General features: G+C 37.2%; 1 protein-coding gene across 3 annotated transcripts in view; it reads left to right on the top strand.

Moving 5' to 3' along the window:
- The window catches only part of ALS2CL (ALS2 C-terminal like), a 2,758,770-nt gene that overhangs the window by 176,531 nt on the left and 2,567,767 nt on the right, over positions 1 to 14,472 (top strand). For all 3 annotated transcript variants that reach the window (XM_044065874.1, XM_044065873.1, XM_044065871.1), the window contains exon 2: positions 8,049 to 8,237. The gene's annotated coding sequence lies outside the window, so the exon portion shown is untranslated. The remainder of the gene's footprint in view (positions 1 to 8,048; positions 8,238 to 14,472) is intronic.

Raw genomic sequence — 14,472 nt, 5'->3', positions numbered from 1 at the left:
TGGCCTCTGTGAATATTATTTTTTTCCAAAACCAGGGCGATTACTAGTGTAATGTAAATAATTATTAACAAATGTGTTTTCCTAAAATTTTCACTGTCAAACTCTTGTCTTGTAATATCCCAACTGATGGTAACATCCAAAAAATTAACAATATCCCCATGACTTCCTAAGGTGAATTGCAAAAATTCTGACCTAGAATTAATAGCACTTAAAAATTCAGTGGCCTTGTTCCTGTTGACTTCAATCACAAAGAACAAATCGTCCACAAACCTTACATAGAAAAGTATGTTATATAAAGATGTAATGGAAGTGAAGATTAGACCTTCCCACCACCCAAGAACAACAATGGCAAAAGCCAAGACTGTAGCTGACCCCATTGCCACCCCCTTAATTTATTTATAAGCTTTATTATTAAACAAAAAATAATTGTTGTTTAACATAATATCCAGCAAGGTACAACAAACATAAATTTCATTGTTCAAAAAATTCTCAATTTTACACAAATACTCCCTACCATACTCTACCCCCAAATTTTGGAGGATGCATGTAAAAAATGAACTAATGTCAATTGTAAAAATGTAATTCTTTTGACTACTAAAAGTATAATCAATGTTAAATCTCCTGAACTTATCAAGAAAGTCCCAGGAGTCTTTAATGTACAATTTCATTCTCTGAACTACCAGATTCAACAAATGGTCAAAGAAATCCCTTCAGTTGCATAGTTAAAATTGGCCGAAATGGTGAGTTAATACAATCTTTGTGAAAATTATGTATTCCAAGTAAGATACCTAATACTGGATTTTCCACTGACATAAATACATATTCATCATGACTAATAGACCCTTCCATCAACTGTACATACAAGTTAAATAAAATCTTTTTATAACTCTCATATACTTTAAAACAATCCACTAATAGGTAGTCAGCAGTGTTATTTAACATACTTTCCATAGCCTTCATGTAATCCTTTTGTAACATCACCACCAGACCCTCACCCTTATTAGACTTCATGAATCTAAGACCAGATAAACTACGTAACTCTTTCAATGCCTGTTGTTGTAATACGGTAAATTTAGAAAATTTGTTAATATGTTTATTATTAGACATTGCTCTCAAATCCTGTTCACAGCAATTTTCAAAAACGTTGATAGTATTATTCAGGTTCAGGGTAAAAACACTAGGTTTACTGAATTTCTTTTTAGACAAGTCTAAATCACTAAATATATATTTAAGGTTTAATTTACAACAAAACAACATTAATTCTACTAAAGTTTTCCTCAAGTCCATTCTCCTTGCGGGTACAAAATTCAGTCCTAAACTTAACACATGTAGCTGATCATCAGAAAAATATGTATTAGTAAAATTATATATTTTACCAGTCTGTGTAGTCAATTGTCCAGTTTTGAACTCGCCTTCCTCCATGTTCTCAGAGGAAGCTTCCATTGAAATCTGCTTTCCTCCTTCTTCTGATAACACAGTTCCTTTGGTCGAGCTCTTAAAGGGATACCCTCTGCAGAAACATACAAGGGAGAATAAAGAGACAGCTAAAATAGAGAACATCAACATTTGTGCCATAACAGAGACCTGGTTCAAGGCAGCAGAAACCACCCCTGCACTACCAGGCTATAACTCATTCCATACGTTTCAGCCCAGAACTTTGACCAAAGCTCCAAAGACAGTGGTGTTTCCATATTCATAAAGGATGTGCACACCTCCAGACTGGTAGCCCAACATAACGCATCTGAGCTACTTCAGGTGCAGCTAACATTCAGTAAGACAGCGATTCAGGTCTTAGCCTGCTATAGATCCTCAACCATGTCCCAAGACTCACACTCCACATTCCTAAGCACCCTGGAGAATATTAGGGTTCAACCTAACCCTCTCATACTAGGTGACTTCAACTACCCCTCCATTACCTGGGAAAACTACTCATGTAACAATACACTTTTCCAATGTTTCCTGGAATTCATTAATTCCATTGCCCTGGACCAGCTCATTCTTACCCTCATTAGAGGTGGTGGCAACATCCTTGACCTGGTCATTACTAACATGGCGACCATTGCTCTACACCAATAGTCATCTCCTCCCTGGTTAGATCTGACCACAAACTAATCACCTTGGAAATCCACATCCCTCCCACCCCACCCAGCCCCTGCCAAGGTAACCACCATGAAAAACTTCTCCAAAGCTAACTTTGGGCTCCTAAAAACAGAGGTGGCTAATTTCACAGCACCCATGCAAATGGAGATCAGTTGTATGACTGACAAATCATACACCAATGCACTGTACAAACACGTACACAAATGCATGGATCTTGCCATACCCAACAGAACCAAGACGTTCTCCTCCAAAAAAAGGAAGCCAATCTGGTGGTTTCCTGCCATAAACAAACTCTACAACAGAAGGAGAAAACCGAGGCGGAATAAGGTGAAGTCCCAAGACTGGAAAAACTCCCTTATCAGCCTCATCAAAAAGTTGAGATCCCTCATCAAATCCTCTAAAGCTAGCTATGAAAACAGAATTGCAGCAGATAGTAAAGACAACCACAAGGCCTTCTATAGTTATGTAAAGAATCTCCACAGCAATACCCAGATTTCCTCTGAGCTACTGTATAATGATACCTCCTATACCGAGCCAACAGATATTGCCAATATACTGGACGACAGATTCATTGCCAACTTTAACCCTCCCCCCCAAGGGACCTGTCACAATACCAGTAGATTTCCAGGCGCCCAATATTACTGCTGCACAGGTTAAAAGAGCACTGTCCAAAGCCAAGAATACAGCTTCTATGGGACCTGACACTATCCCTGGCTGTGTTCTACATGAATTACAGAGTGAACTGGCACCTCACCTGTGTGCCCTGTTCAATCACAGCCTCACCTCAGGGTTTGTCCCCACCGAATGGCACACTGCTACAGTCATCCCTCTCCACAAAGGAGGAGTGACTACAGACCCTAGGAACTATTGCCCCATTAACCTGATGAGTCTGATATGCAAAGCTATGGAACGCATCATCATGGGCCTAATAAACAAGGATATAGGGAATCTCCAAACTCTGGATCTCACACAGTTTGGTTTTGTGAAGGATATATCATGTCTGCTCAACTCTGTCAACTTCTTTGAGTCAGTCACCAGAGCTGTGGATGAAGGCAAGGTGGTTCATACAGCCTACCTTCATCTGGCCAAGGCTTTGCTACCATTCCCCAATCAGGAATCACAGAAAAACTCACTAAGCTAGGCATCAACCCCTATATCACTAGGTGGGTTGCAGACTGGCTCACAGGTAGAACCCACAGTGTGAAAGTAGCTGACTCCAAATCAGACTGTCGACCAGTCACGAATGGAATCCCACAGAGTTCAATCTTGGGTCCTCTCCTGTTTAGTATCTACTTCTCTAAAGTCCAGGCCAACAGGAAGGCACTCTGGCTGACAAAGTTCCCAGATGATTGCAAGTTGGGAGCTATTATTAACTCCCTGAGTGATGTCGACATCCTACAGAAGGGCCTCACTGAGACCAACGACTGGTGTCAGAACCATGGCCTTAAGCTCAATGCCAAAAAATGTGTCATCATCCCCTTTGGGAAAAACCCAGTTCCCATGAATTACCACATCAATGGTAGTCCACTGAACACAGAATAAGAGATCTGGGAACACAGATTGACAGCAACCTCTCTTTTGACCACCATATTGCCACTGTGGTCAGGAAGTCTTTCTATGTGGCACATCTCATTACTAAGAGTTTTGCATCCAGGAAGAAAGAGGTCATTGTCTCCCTCTACTCTTCCCTCATTAGGCCAATCATTCAGAACAATGCCCCATGTGGCATGTACCGCACTAAACACCTGCAACAACTGGAGGGGCCGCAAAAGTACCTCACAAAGAGGATCTTAGGCTTTAATCATTTGTCCTATATGGACAAACTAAAAAAACTCCAACTATTCTCTGTCTCATATCGCCTACTTAGAGGCGATCTCTGCTTGACTTACAAAGCCATATCTGACCCAGCTCTGATAGAAATGCTACATCTAAAGAAATCCCAATCACTCCGCACCACATGCTCCAGAGACCTCAACCTCATCACCACGATCAACAGAACATGCTGGAGGGACAGGTTCATAACCCAGAGACTCCCCATGCTATGAAACAGACTTCCCATATATGTCAAGCAGAGCACCTCACTAGCCCTCTTCAAAGACAAATCTTAATGAGTGGATGGGAAATAGAAAATTCACCCCGGGAATCACTTCAGTGGCTTTACTCAACAGAGGCACTGGGAACTAAGGTCGGGTGGCATGATGCAAGGGTAATCCTATGGGCTAGGCTTGTAAAGGCTCCAGGGCCATTAGCCTAGTAGACACCTGTGAACCTATGAAAATCCTTACCGCCCCTTAAAATTACAACTTTGGAAAAAACAGTTCCTTCATTCAAAGACCCATGGTTCTCAGTTTCGGTTCTAATCTCACTTCCGTTGTCAGCTGCTCCATGTGAATGTGTAAAAGTGTTCTCTTTGTTAATGAAGGTGGAACTTTCACTGGACGTCACAATCTGTCTAATTTTGTTTTTACCAGCAAACTGTAAATAAGCTAAATTGTTGTTGTATTCATGTACATTCCTGGAAAGTTTTTTAACCTTCCTATTAATTAACACTTGTTTGAATGCTTCATCCTGCTGTAACATGTATTTATAATTGTGATTTAAATCTGGTAACTTAGTCAACAACTCCTGTAAAGATCAATCGACCTTAAGGCTCTCATCTCTGACTACACCAATACTTCTCTTATTACGGTTGATTAAGAGTTGAATGAACTTCAAACCAGACTCACTGAAAAAATTAATAAGTGTGTTGAAAAAATCATCGGTTCTAGAAACACCATTAGAGCATTTAAAAAAGTCATAGCCCCTTAGGAACAATTTTCATTTCAACACACTTCTCAAAGTATTTAGTCTCAATAACTAGTACCTGATATTTCTTAAGTAGCTTTTCTAAGTTATTGAGCACTAGTTTAACCTCATTCCTAATGTCATTTTCATTATTGGCTACTTTATTTTTTATAGTCTCACCAAAGAGATCATGATTGCAGTTTAAAATAGACTGAATGTCTTTAAAAAGGATATTTTTATTCTCACCTTCAATGTTTTTTCCTGTGGTCATTTTCAATCACAGTGGTGTTCACAACATCATCCAAACTCAGAGAACACACCTTGGTGCCTAACCCAGGCTGGAGAACTTTTAATAAACCTTTAAGGGCTCTTTGTATCTCACTCGTATTACGACTAAGACTTAAAATCAAATAATTTCCCATGTTGGTAGGAGAAGGATAAATGGACAAATCAAGGAAAGGGTATTCATTAGAACAAGCCATCGCAGGGAAAGAAGATACACTAAAAACAAGAACTATCCCAAATGACAAGGCAAGAAAAAACACCAATAAACCAAAATCGACCGAAGCTTGAAATAACAAAGACCAGAAGCTGGATTTAGCAGTAAAAAATTTTATTCTTCGCTTTCGTCTATTAAAGACTTCCTCAGAACAAACTGTGAAAATCATATCAACCATTTTATACCATTTTATAACAATTAAAAAGAACCAATAAAATAATTTCTAATTAATCAATTAAAAACCAAGATGGATGCTCAAAGTGCAATATACCAAAAACAATAATAAACCACTCCATAAACATTATTTATTAGAATATATATCTTATCAAAAAATGTATAAAAGTATAAAACTAATAATGTATCATATTTATTCACTTTCAACCTCTTTTCAATAAACATTTAAGATTAATTGCCTCATTTAAACCTGGGGATTTGTCTGCTTTCAATTTTAACTGCCAAATGGCTTCTTTTTGCTAAACAAATCTTCTGTAATTTCCTCCTCTTAAATCTTTTGGCACCTGTTGTTTTTGTAATTGATTAATTAGAAATTAATTTATTGGTTCTTTTTAATTGTAAAATGATATAAAATGGTTGATATGATTTTCACAGAAAGTCTTTAACAGACGAAAGCAAAGAATAAAACTTTTTACTGCTAAAACCAGCTTCTGGTCTTTGTTATTACAAGCTTCGGTGGATTTTGATTTAAGTCACTTTAATTCACTCCTACTGGCAGAGGGAGGGGTACAAGCAATGGCAAACATCAGGAGCCTGCAAATAACTATTTTTATATAAAATATCACAGACAAATAGACATAGATATAGACACACACACACACACACACACACACACACACACACACACACACACACCTTGCAATCTTTTCTTCTAGTTTCTTATTTTTCCATGCTATTAACTTTCAGGCTGATTATTTCACAGTTAGCAGCCTCACTTATCATTTTTTTCTTTCTTAGCTATTTTAAAGGTTTCTTTCTCTCTTTTTTCCCTTAACTTCCTTATTACAACATACACTGTTTCACAGAGTGACTTCCTCAAACAAAACATTGCCTCCCAGACCTGCATTTCTTAATCTGTCTCCACATGTATTTCTTTTGTGGAGATGGTTATCATCAGATCTTTCTTTCACTGTACTATTCCAGTTCCACCTCTTAATATACAAACAACTTACAAATGAAATGCATGCTTTCACCCTGCTTTACTGCATTTTTCCACTCCTAGAAATGAACTGAAATGAAAATGACAAAAGAATACCTACACTTACCAAATTCTTTCTTTTCAAGAAATGGGTCAAAATGTTCTCTGCAGACCATAAGAGGACTTAGTAAAATGTATCTGTTGTCCTCTGCAACAGACTTTTTCTCAGGAACACTTAAATGCAGAGATGTGTGTGTGTGTGTGTGTGTGTGTGTGTGTGTGTGTGTGTGTGTTATATATTTCAGAATGCACACGTCTTTTTCTGCTGAAAATGCATTGCATTTTATTGAGGTTTTATATGGTAAAATATATACAGTTTCATGAGAAATCATTTATAATGCAGTGAAAACGTTTTTCAGCTTACAGTAAGACTAAACTAGTCAAGTGGTAGGGCTTAAATAGTGTGACAATAATGACACCATTCTTACAACTATACAAGTTGCCTACTGCCCTATACTCATACGCTCATCATTTTAGGTGTTAGAAGTGAGCTTCTGTGTATACTGCCTTACACATACATTCAAAAGTAAATGTTAAATTACAGCTGTTAACATGGGTCACTGAGCTTTGCAGATGCACCCTGGTTTTGTGTATTTGAACCAGAATAGCTCTTACAGATACTAGATGTTTATATATCAGAAAAAAGATTAATTGTATCAGCTTGATATGTATGAGATTCACAAGCAGTGATACTATTTCCTTTTCTCTTCTTGTACACAGTCTGAGAATCGTGATCTCCCTATTATCAAACCAAAACTGGTTATCTGAAAGTATATTCCATTCATCCACAACCACACCTTAAAAACGCTTCCAGGCACTTCTTTTGAATGCTTCCTGCTAGCAGTTTTCAGTCAGTGTAGAAACTACTGCCATTTTTCTGCATATTCTATTAGTTTGTGTGGATTTATCTTCTTTTAAACAGGATTATCTCTGGCATGCATTCCACAGTTTCCTGGACTGCAAACTTTGCAACACCCATCCTGTAATATTTTCTGCTTTGACTGATGTTGTCACACTGTTACTTCCCTTATGATATTTGAGACAATGCAGAACGATGCAACAACTATCCTGTGATAGCAACAATCAGTAAATATGATGAAATGCAAGGCAAAAAGAGGAACTCACACAGTGCCTATGCCTTAATGTAGGTTTCCCAGCACATGTAATAGTCAAGCTTTATTTTTTCACCACTACTGACCTACATTTTTCCCTCTTGTATGTTGGTACCGCATCATGGATCGTAGATCAGTATTAACTAATCAATTTTTTTCATTCCATGCTCTAATACAGCCTAAGATTTTGTAAGCACTATAAACATTCTGCAAAAAATGTTCTGCAATAAATTTCTTATAAAGGAATTTCATCTACTGAAGACATTATCTCAGAAATATATTGTAATAATATTCCTAGAATGATTAATATATATATATATAATCTTTCAATCATTTGCAGAAATGAAGAGGGATGCTGCCTGAATAAGGACAAGTAATTTGATGCCGATCTTCCATTAAATAATTCATAATGAGTGGCCAAGAATGATTTTAATGTATGCACCCTAGGAAAGGAAAAGGGAGAGAGAACTATCCTGCAGAGAAGTGCCTTTACCTTGTACAGACAAGCAAGCAGCAAAGTCTCTTCCAGGTGAGCACAAATGCTATTTTTTTTGTAAGGGGGGTGCATTATTTCTGGCCAGCAGTGACATGCTTACATCAGTTGTTCAGGGTGTAAATACTAAATGATGCAAAAATGAAAGAAAAATTTTAATCAGATCAGAATCATGCTTTATATATGTATGTGTATGTGTGTGTGACAGAGAGAGAGAGAGATACAGTGTGTGTGTGTGTGTGTGTGTGTGTGTGTGTGTGTGTGTGTGTGTGTGTGTGTGTGTGTGTGTGTGTGTGTGTGTGATCAAGTCATCATAAAACCAAACTTAATCACAGTACTGCTCAAAGACAACAATCTGCATAATTTAAAATTGCTGTTGGGATACAGGATTGCAGTTGTTAATCTAAGAGTTGCACACCAGGAATAGGATGACACATCAGTGGGAGTTAAGGGTATGCTGGTAATCAGTAATCCAAAAACTGGACAGCAAAAGGCACAAACTGAAGGCTGGTAAAACAAATTTATTTTAACGCCACAAGAGGAAATGATACATGCGTTTTCGTCTAAGAAACCCTCAGACTTCTTCAGGACAGTCAGTAAGACGCCATATCATATGAGTGATTTATACATTCATCAATTAAATAAATTAATGAGCAATCAAACACTTAAAGGCACAAGAATAAAAACATACTAAAATATGTTAGAATATAAAAAAATGAGACTTGGGATCAATAGTTCAGAGTAATGGTGAGTGTGGAAGAGAGGTGAAGAAGAGAGTACAGGCAGGATGGAGTGGGTGGAGAAGGGTGTCAGGAGTGATTTGTGACAGACGAGTACCAGTAAGAGTGAAAGAGAAGGTCTACAAGAAGGTAGTGAGATCAGTTATGTTATATGGGTTGGAGACAGTGGTATTGACAAAAAGGCAAGAGTTAGAGCTGGATGTGGCAGAGTTAAAGATTTTAAGATTTGCACTGGGTGTGACAAGGGTGGACAGGATTAAGAATAAGTATATTAGAGGGTCAGCCCAGGTTGGAAGGTTTGGAGACAAAGCAAGAGAGGCAAGATTGCGTTGGTTTGGACATGTGCTGAGGAGGGATGCTGAGTATCTTGGGAAAAAGATGCTAAGGATGAAGCTACAAGGTAACAGGAAAAGAGGAAGGCCTAAGATAAGGTTTATGGATGTGGTGAGAGAGGACATGCAGGTGGTTGGTGTGACAGAGCAAGATGCAGAGGACAGGAAGAAATGGAAATGGAAGATCCACTGTGGCAACCCCTAACGGGAACAGCCGAAAGAAGATGATGATAAAAAAATGAGAACATACTAATAAAAATGGGAATGAAATTCATTACTAAAAAAATCTTATGATTTCCTACACTAATACTGATGGAATAATATAAATCCTGAACAAAGTTAACTTAAATATCAATTGTAAAACACTATTAGATTATCGTTGTAAATTAATAAATCATGAACGTGAATAAGTTTAGTGTCAAAAACTAGTTGAGTATCAAAAATTGATTGTATTTGATACAGAACTATACATTCTAAAATGTAAACTATATATAATTAACACAGTCAAAAATGTTCAATGATAAAAAATACATCAATAATCAAAATATCAAAAGACATATTGTATGTATAAAAAATCAAAATATAAAATGTACATACACGTAAATTATAATTTAGCTGCCTTCAATTTAAGTAAAGGAACCAATGAAATATGGTCATTGAGACCAGGGGGCTTGTTGGATTCCAAAAATAACTGCCAATAGGTCTCCCTATATTCCAACCTATACTTCCAAGGCCCCCCTCTCAATTCTTTGGGTACAGTTTCCAACACAAAAAAAGAAAATTTAGCATTAGTATATAATAAAGAATGCTTATACAGTGCCTTATTAGCATTACGTTTGCTAATATCATTAATGTGTTCATATATTCTGCGTTTGAGCTGCCTCTCAGTTTTACTAACATAGAAACTGTCACAACTACCACAGGTAAGTAAATAAACCAGGCCCTGGGAGTTACAGTTGGTATAAGTTTTAGCTGATAGAGTTCTTTGTCTACATGATAAAACAACCTTTTTTTTGTTGGAAATAAAAGAACATTGGTTGCATGCTCCACATTTAAAAGTGCCTTTCCTTCTATGAGCAAAAACATCATCATATCTAACCGATTCGAGTATATTTTTGATGTTTTGTCCCTTCATGAACACCACTTTAATAGGTTTACCTTTCAAATTACGTAAATCAATAATGTCTGAAAATCTGTCCCATTGTCTCAACACAATGTTCTTGATTTGATGTGCATTGGCACTGAAGTTAGTGACAAATGCCCTGTTATACATATCCTCACTGAAGGTCTTCAAACCATGTTTATTAGAAAAGCCCCCTTCCATACCTAAGATAGGGTTGTAAAGGGTTTTTCTTCCTTGTGTAACCTCTGCCTGAACAGAATTAATAAGTTCGATAGGGTAGCCTTGTTCAAGAAATATCTACTTTAACAATGCACATTCAGCAAGATAATCAAGGTTATCAGAGGTCATAAGACAAATACGCACAAATTGTTCTTTGACGATACCTTTTTTTGATAAAATGGATGTGTGCTGTTAAAACTTATATAGGTATTGGAGAAAGTAGGTTTTCTAAATACAGTAGATTTAAAGCAGTTATTGGTTTTGTGTATTGAAACATCTAAATAATGAAGACAGGTAAATTCAGTTTGATAGGTAAACCTAAAAAAATCAGTAGTTTGGTTAAGTAGGAGATAAATTCTTTCAAAAGAACATCACCACCACCAAAAAACACAAATATCATCCAGGAACCTTGAGTAGAAATTGCAATGCTGGGAATAGACACAAGTATGAACACATTTGTGCTCCCATACAGATACAATGAATTCTGCAAAAGTGGAGGCACAACTGGCCCCCATAGCTACTCCGGATTCCTGGCAATAAAATTCACCCTCAAAAAATAAAAAATTATTTTTCAAAACAAGTTGTGCCAATTCATTACACAAGAAGATGTCATTCTCAGTCACCCCTGGTCTAGTTCGTAGGGCTTCTTCAAGGCAGGACAAGCCTAATTCATGAGGAATTACTGAAAATAAATCCACTACATCGATTGTAGTGAATAAAAGATCAGGTGAAAAATGTTCAGGCTTGACTTTACTGAGAAATTCCCAAGAGTCTTTGAGAATGTGAAGTTCGCCACCCCAAAGTGTTTTTAGTTGCCTGTCTAAAAACGTAGTTATAGGGGAGATTTTAGATCCCTCCGAGGTCACAATAGGTCTAAGTGGGGGGTCATCTACACATTTATGAACTTTGGGTATCCTGAAAATGGGGGATACTCGAGGGTGGGGTTGTAGTAGAAATTGATAAGTATCGTAATTAATGATGCCCTGATCAAACAAATCTTTTAGTGCTAAAATGCTGGTAATCAAACTATGAGCTGTGCAGAAGGAAGAAGCAAATGCACGTGAAGGAACAGGAAAGATAATGCAGTGCTGAGAAATCTGAGATAAAAGAAGGCCTTAAGTACAATACATTAGGAACCTGTCACATTTCTGGGGTCACATTTGAGAAAAGCAGTTAGTAAAAGTGAGGTTAAGACCAACACAGTTTATAGGCCAGAATATGCACTTAGATGTCGGCCATATGTCATGAGTAGTGATGAAAAATCCCTAGCAAAGTAGGTAAGGCTATGAATATGGACTGGGAAATAATTTTAATATCTGTGAACTATAGTAGACAAAAACTTATGAGCAATAGATAATTCTGTAGGTAATACCTTAAAATAATGGACTAGCTCAGTTTGGAGAAGGAGGACCAGAGGTGCACAGAATAAGGCCAATATGGTGTGGATTGGACTATATTTTTTAACACATTTATTGAATTATGACTTAAGACATAAGCAATGCATTCATATAAAAGAAAACAAACCATAGTGATAAAACAGATAAATGGTGTAACAGATGCCATAAACAAGGCAACGAAAAGCAATAATGTTGAAAACCAGAGATATCATGAAAAACTTGACAATATTACTAATGGAGTCAGCATTTAGTGAGATGCCAGTCTGGAAGTCTTATTTCTGCTTGTCTAAATTAACATAAAGATGGGAAAGGGGCAAAGTTATTCATTCCACTTTTTGGAGTAAAAGCCAAGTTGATGTCTTGCCAGATGATTGGTTTACATTTTAGACAGCGCATGGTCTTAGTACATTTTTTGGGGAAAGAGGTCAGGGACGATGGTTTGTTTTCTGTGCATCTGAGCTTAGTAAGCCCAGACACAGCTGGAAGTAATGAAGTATAGTGGCAGAGAAAACTAGAACTGTATCTGTAACAAAGTAGCAGCAGGTAAGTAAAAACTTCCCCTCTGTCTTTAAATTTAATTGAATTCTGCTGATCCAATGTTCCAGTTTCAAAAAACAAGTGAACAACCCTGCGTTATTGCCCAGACTACTGAAACCTGTGCAGTAGTGACTGACATTCACCAGACCTAATGCCATGGATATATCACCACATTTCCTGCCAAGGTTTTTAATAAACAGAAAGATGCTGGGCTTAGAACAAAGCTCTGGACAGTTTTAATGACGTAATTTTTTTACCAGAGGGCCGATGTTTGATCGTAAAGGTTTAACAACATGTTGCATTGCTGTAAGGAAAGAGCTAATCCAACTGTGGGAGAAGTCAAGATTCATAGACCCAACCTAGAGTTAAGATTTAACAGGTACCAAACTAAATCAAATGCTTTTCCCAGGTCATCCAGGGATGTTGCCATTTGCTCGCCTTTGCTGAATCTCTTAATTTTTGTCAGCTGTGAGATGACTTGGGGAAGATGTCACACTATATTCTTCACAGGACCCACACCTTAAAGGTGTAAGAAGAATGTGTATATCCAGGTAACTGCAATAAAACAGAGGACAAAATAAAATAAACTAGGCCATTTTACATGGATTCAACTCTGTGGCTCTCAAGGCTAGAAAATGCAAATATAAAATTACATATTTATATCTTTTTTGGTACTAAACATGGATAACTGCAATGCACATGCATTTAAATATGGATATTTAAATCACCTAATGCTCTTGTTGCATAATGCCCACTTAAAAAAAAATACTAAAGATAGATATGAAGGGCATACACCTGCCCTGCAAGTCTTATAGTTTTGCACTGTCATCCTGTTACTGCCACATTCCACTATGGTGAAATAACCTCATGCCAGATAGCACCTCAATGTCATGACCTTCTGACTCTGCGGAGTAAGACATCCTGGAAGAGTACCATATAATGAAAAAAAGGTGCAGCAATGAAGGAGAAAAGCCAGAAAAATAATGACCAGTCATTGGCTTAAAAGACTTGTCAATATAAGCATGCCTGAGGCCTAGGAATGGCAGTTATATATCTACAACAGGTAGTTTAAGTTTGTCATAGGTATGGGAAGGAAATAATCTGTTTCTACTTGCAGGATCTTCTGCAACACCCAAGACAGCAAACCTACTCTGATGGTAGGTTACTCTTCAAGTTCTGATAGTTGTTTGCTAAATATATTTAACAGAGAGGTGTTTTGAAAGGAAAAATAACAGCACAATAATTTAAACTGTAAAATGAAATCAAATAGGGGGCTCCGCTGAAAATGGACTTCTGGCTCAGTCGGACACTACCTGGTTAACAAATGTAATAAATAAAAAATGCAACAGAGACCATTGAGCAACTACTGCCAGTGCCAGGGCATATTATGAATACATTACAGAATGCAGTTTGAAGTAAGCAAAATATCTAAAAGAACTGCTACAGTGGAGCAAACACTATAGAAAGGAGAAATAAAGGTATTAGTGAGATATGAGTAATACATAGCAGAAGAGGGACTGACTGTTCTAAGGCTCTTACCTCAACACTCAGTGACAAACCCTTTAAAGAAGCAAGAACAATTAAATGAAAATCAGGACACTTTAAATACTGGCACTATCCACTTAATAAAAACATCATATGCTTAAATGATTTGTACCAACTTGTATTTTCTGCTGAAAAATAAGTACACACCCTTAATTAGCTGCTCCATTTATTAACTGTAATTTACACTGTTTTGACACAAAGTAGCCACGTTAAACTAGAACAGAGATAGGAATTTGCTGAGAGGTGAAAACAGGATTATACCTGAAATAAAGAACAGCTAAAAATTATTGGGAGGAGAGTCAACAAGTTAAGCCACTGTTATTGGAACAGTAACTCTACTGGGAAGCAGCGAATAAGTGAAGGCCTAGTCAGGTATAT

Source organism: Protopterus annectens, chromosome 3.part0 (genome assembly GCF_019279795.1).
Source record: "Protopterus annectens isolate FY-2018-M chromosome 3.part0, PAN1.0, whole genome shotgun sequence".
Classification (NCBI taxonomy): domain Eukaryota; kingdom Metazoa; phylum Chordata; order Ceratodontiformes; family Protopteridae; genus Protopterus; species Protopterus annectens.
The sequence above is the reverse complement of the archived record's forward strand: the minus strand, read 5'-3'. Positions and strand labels throughout refer to the sequence as shown.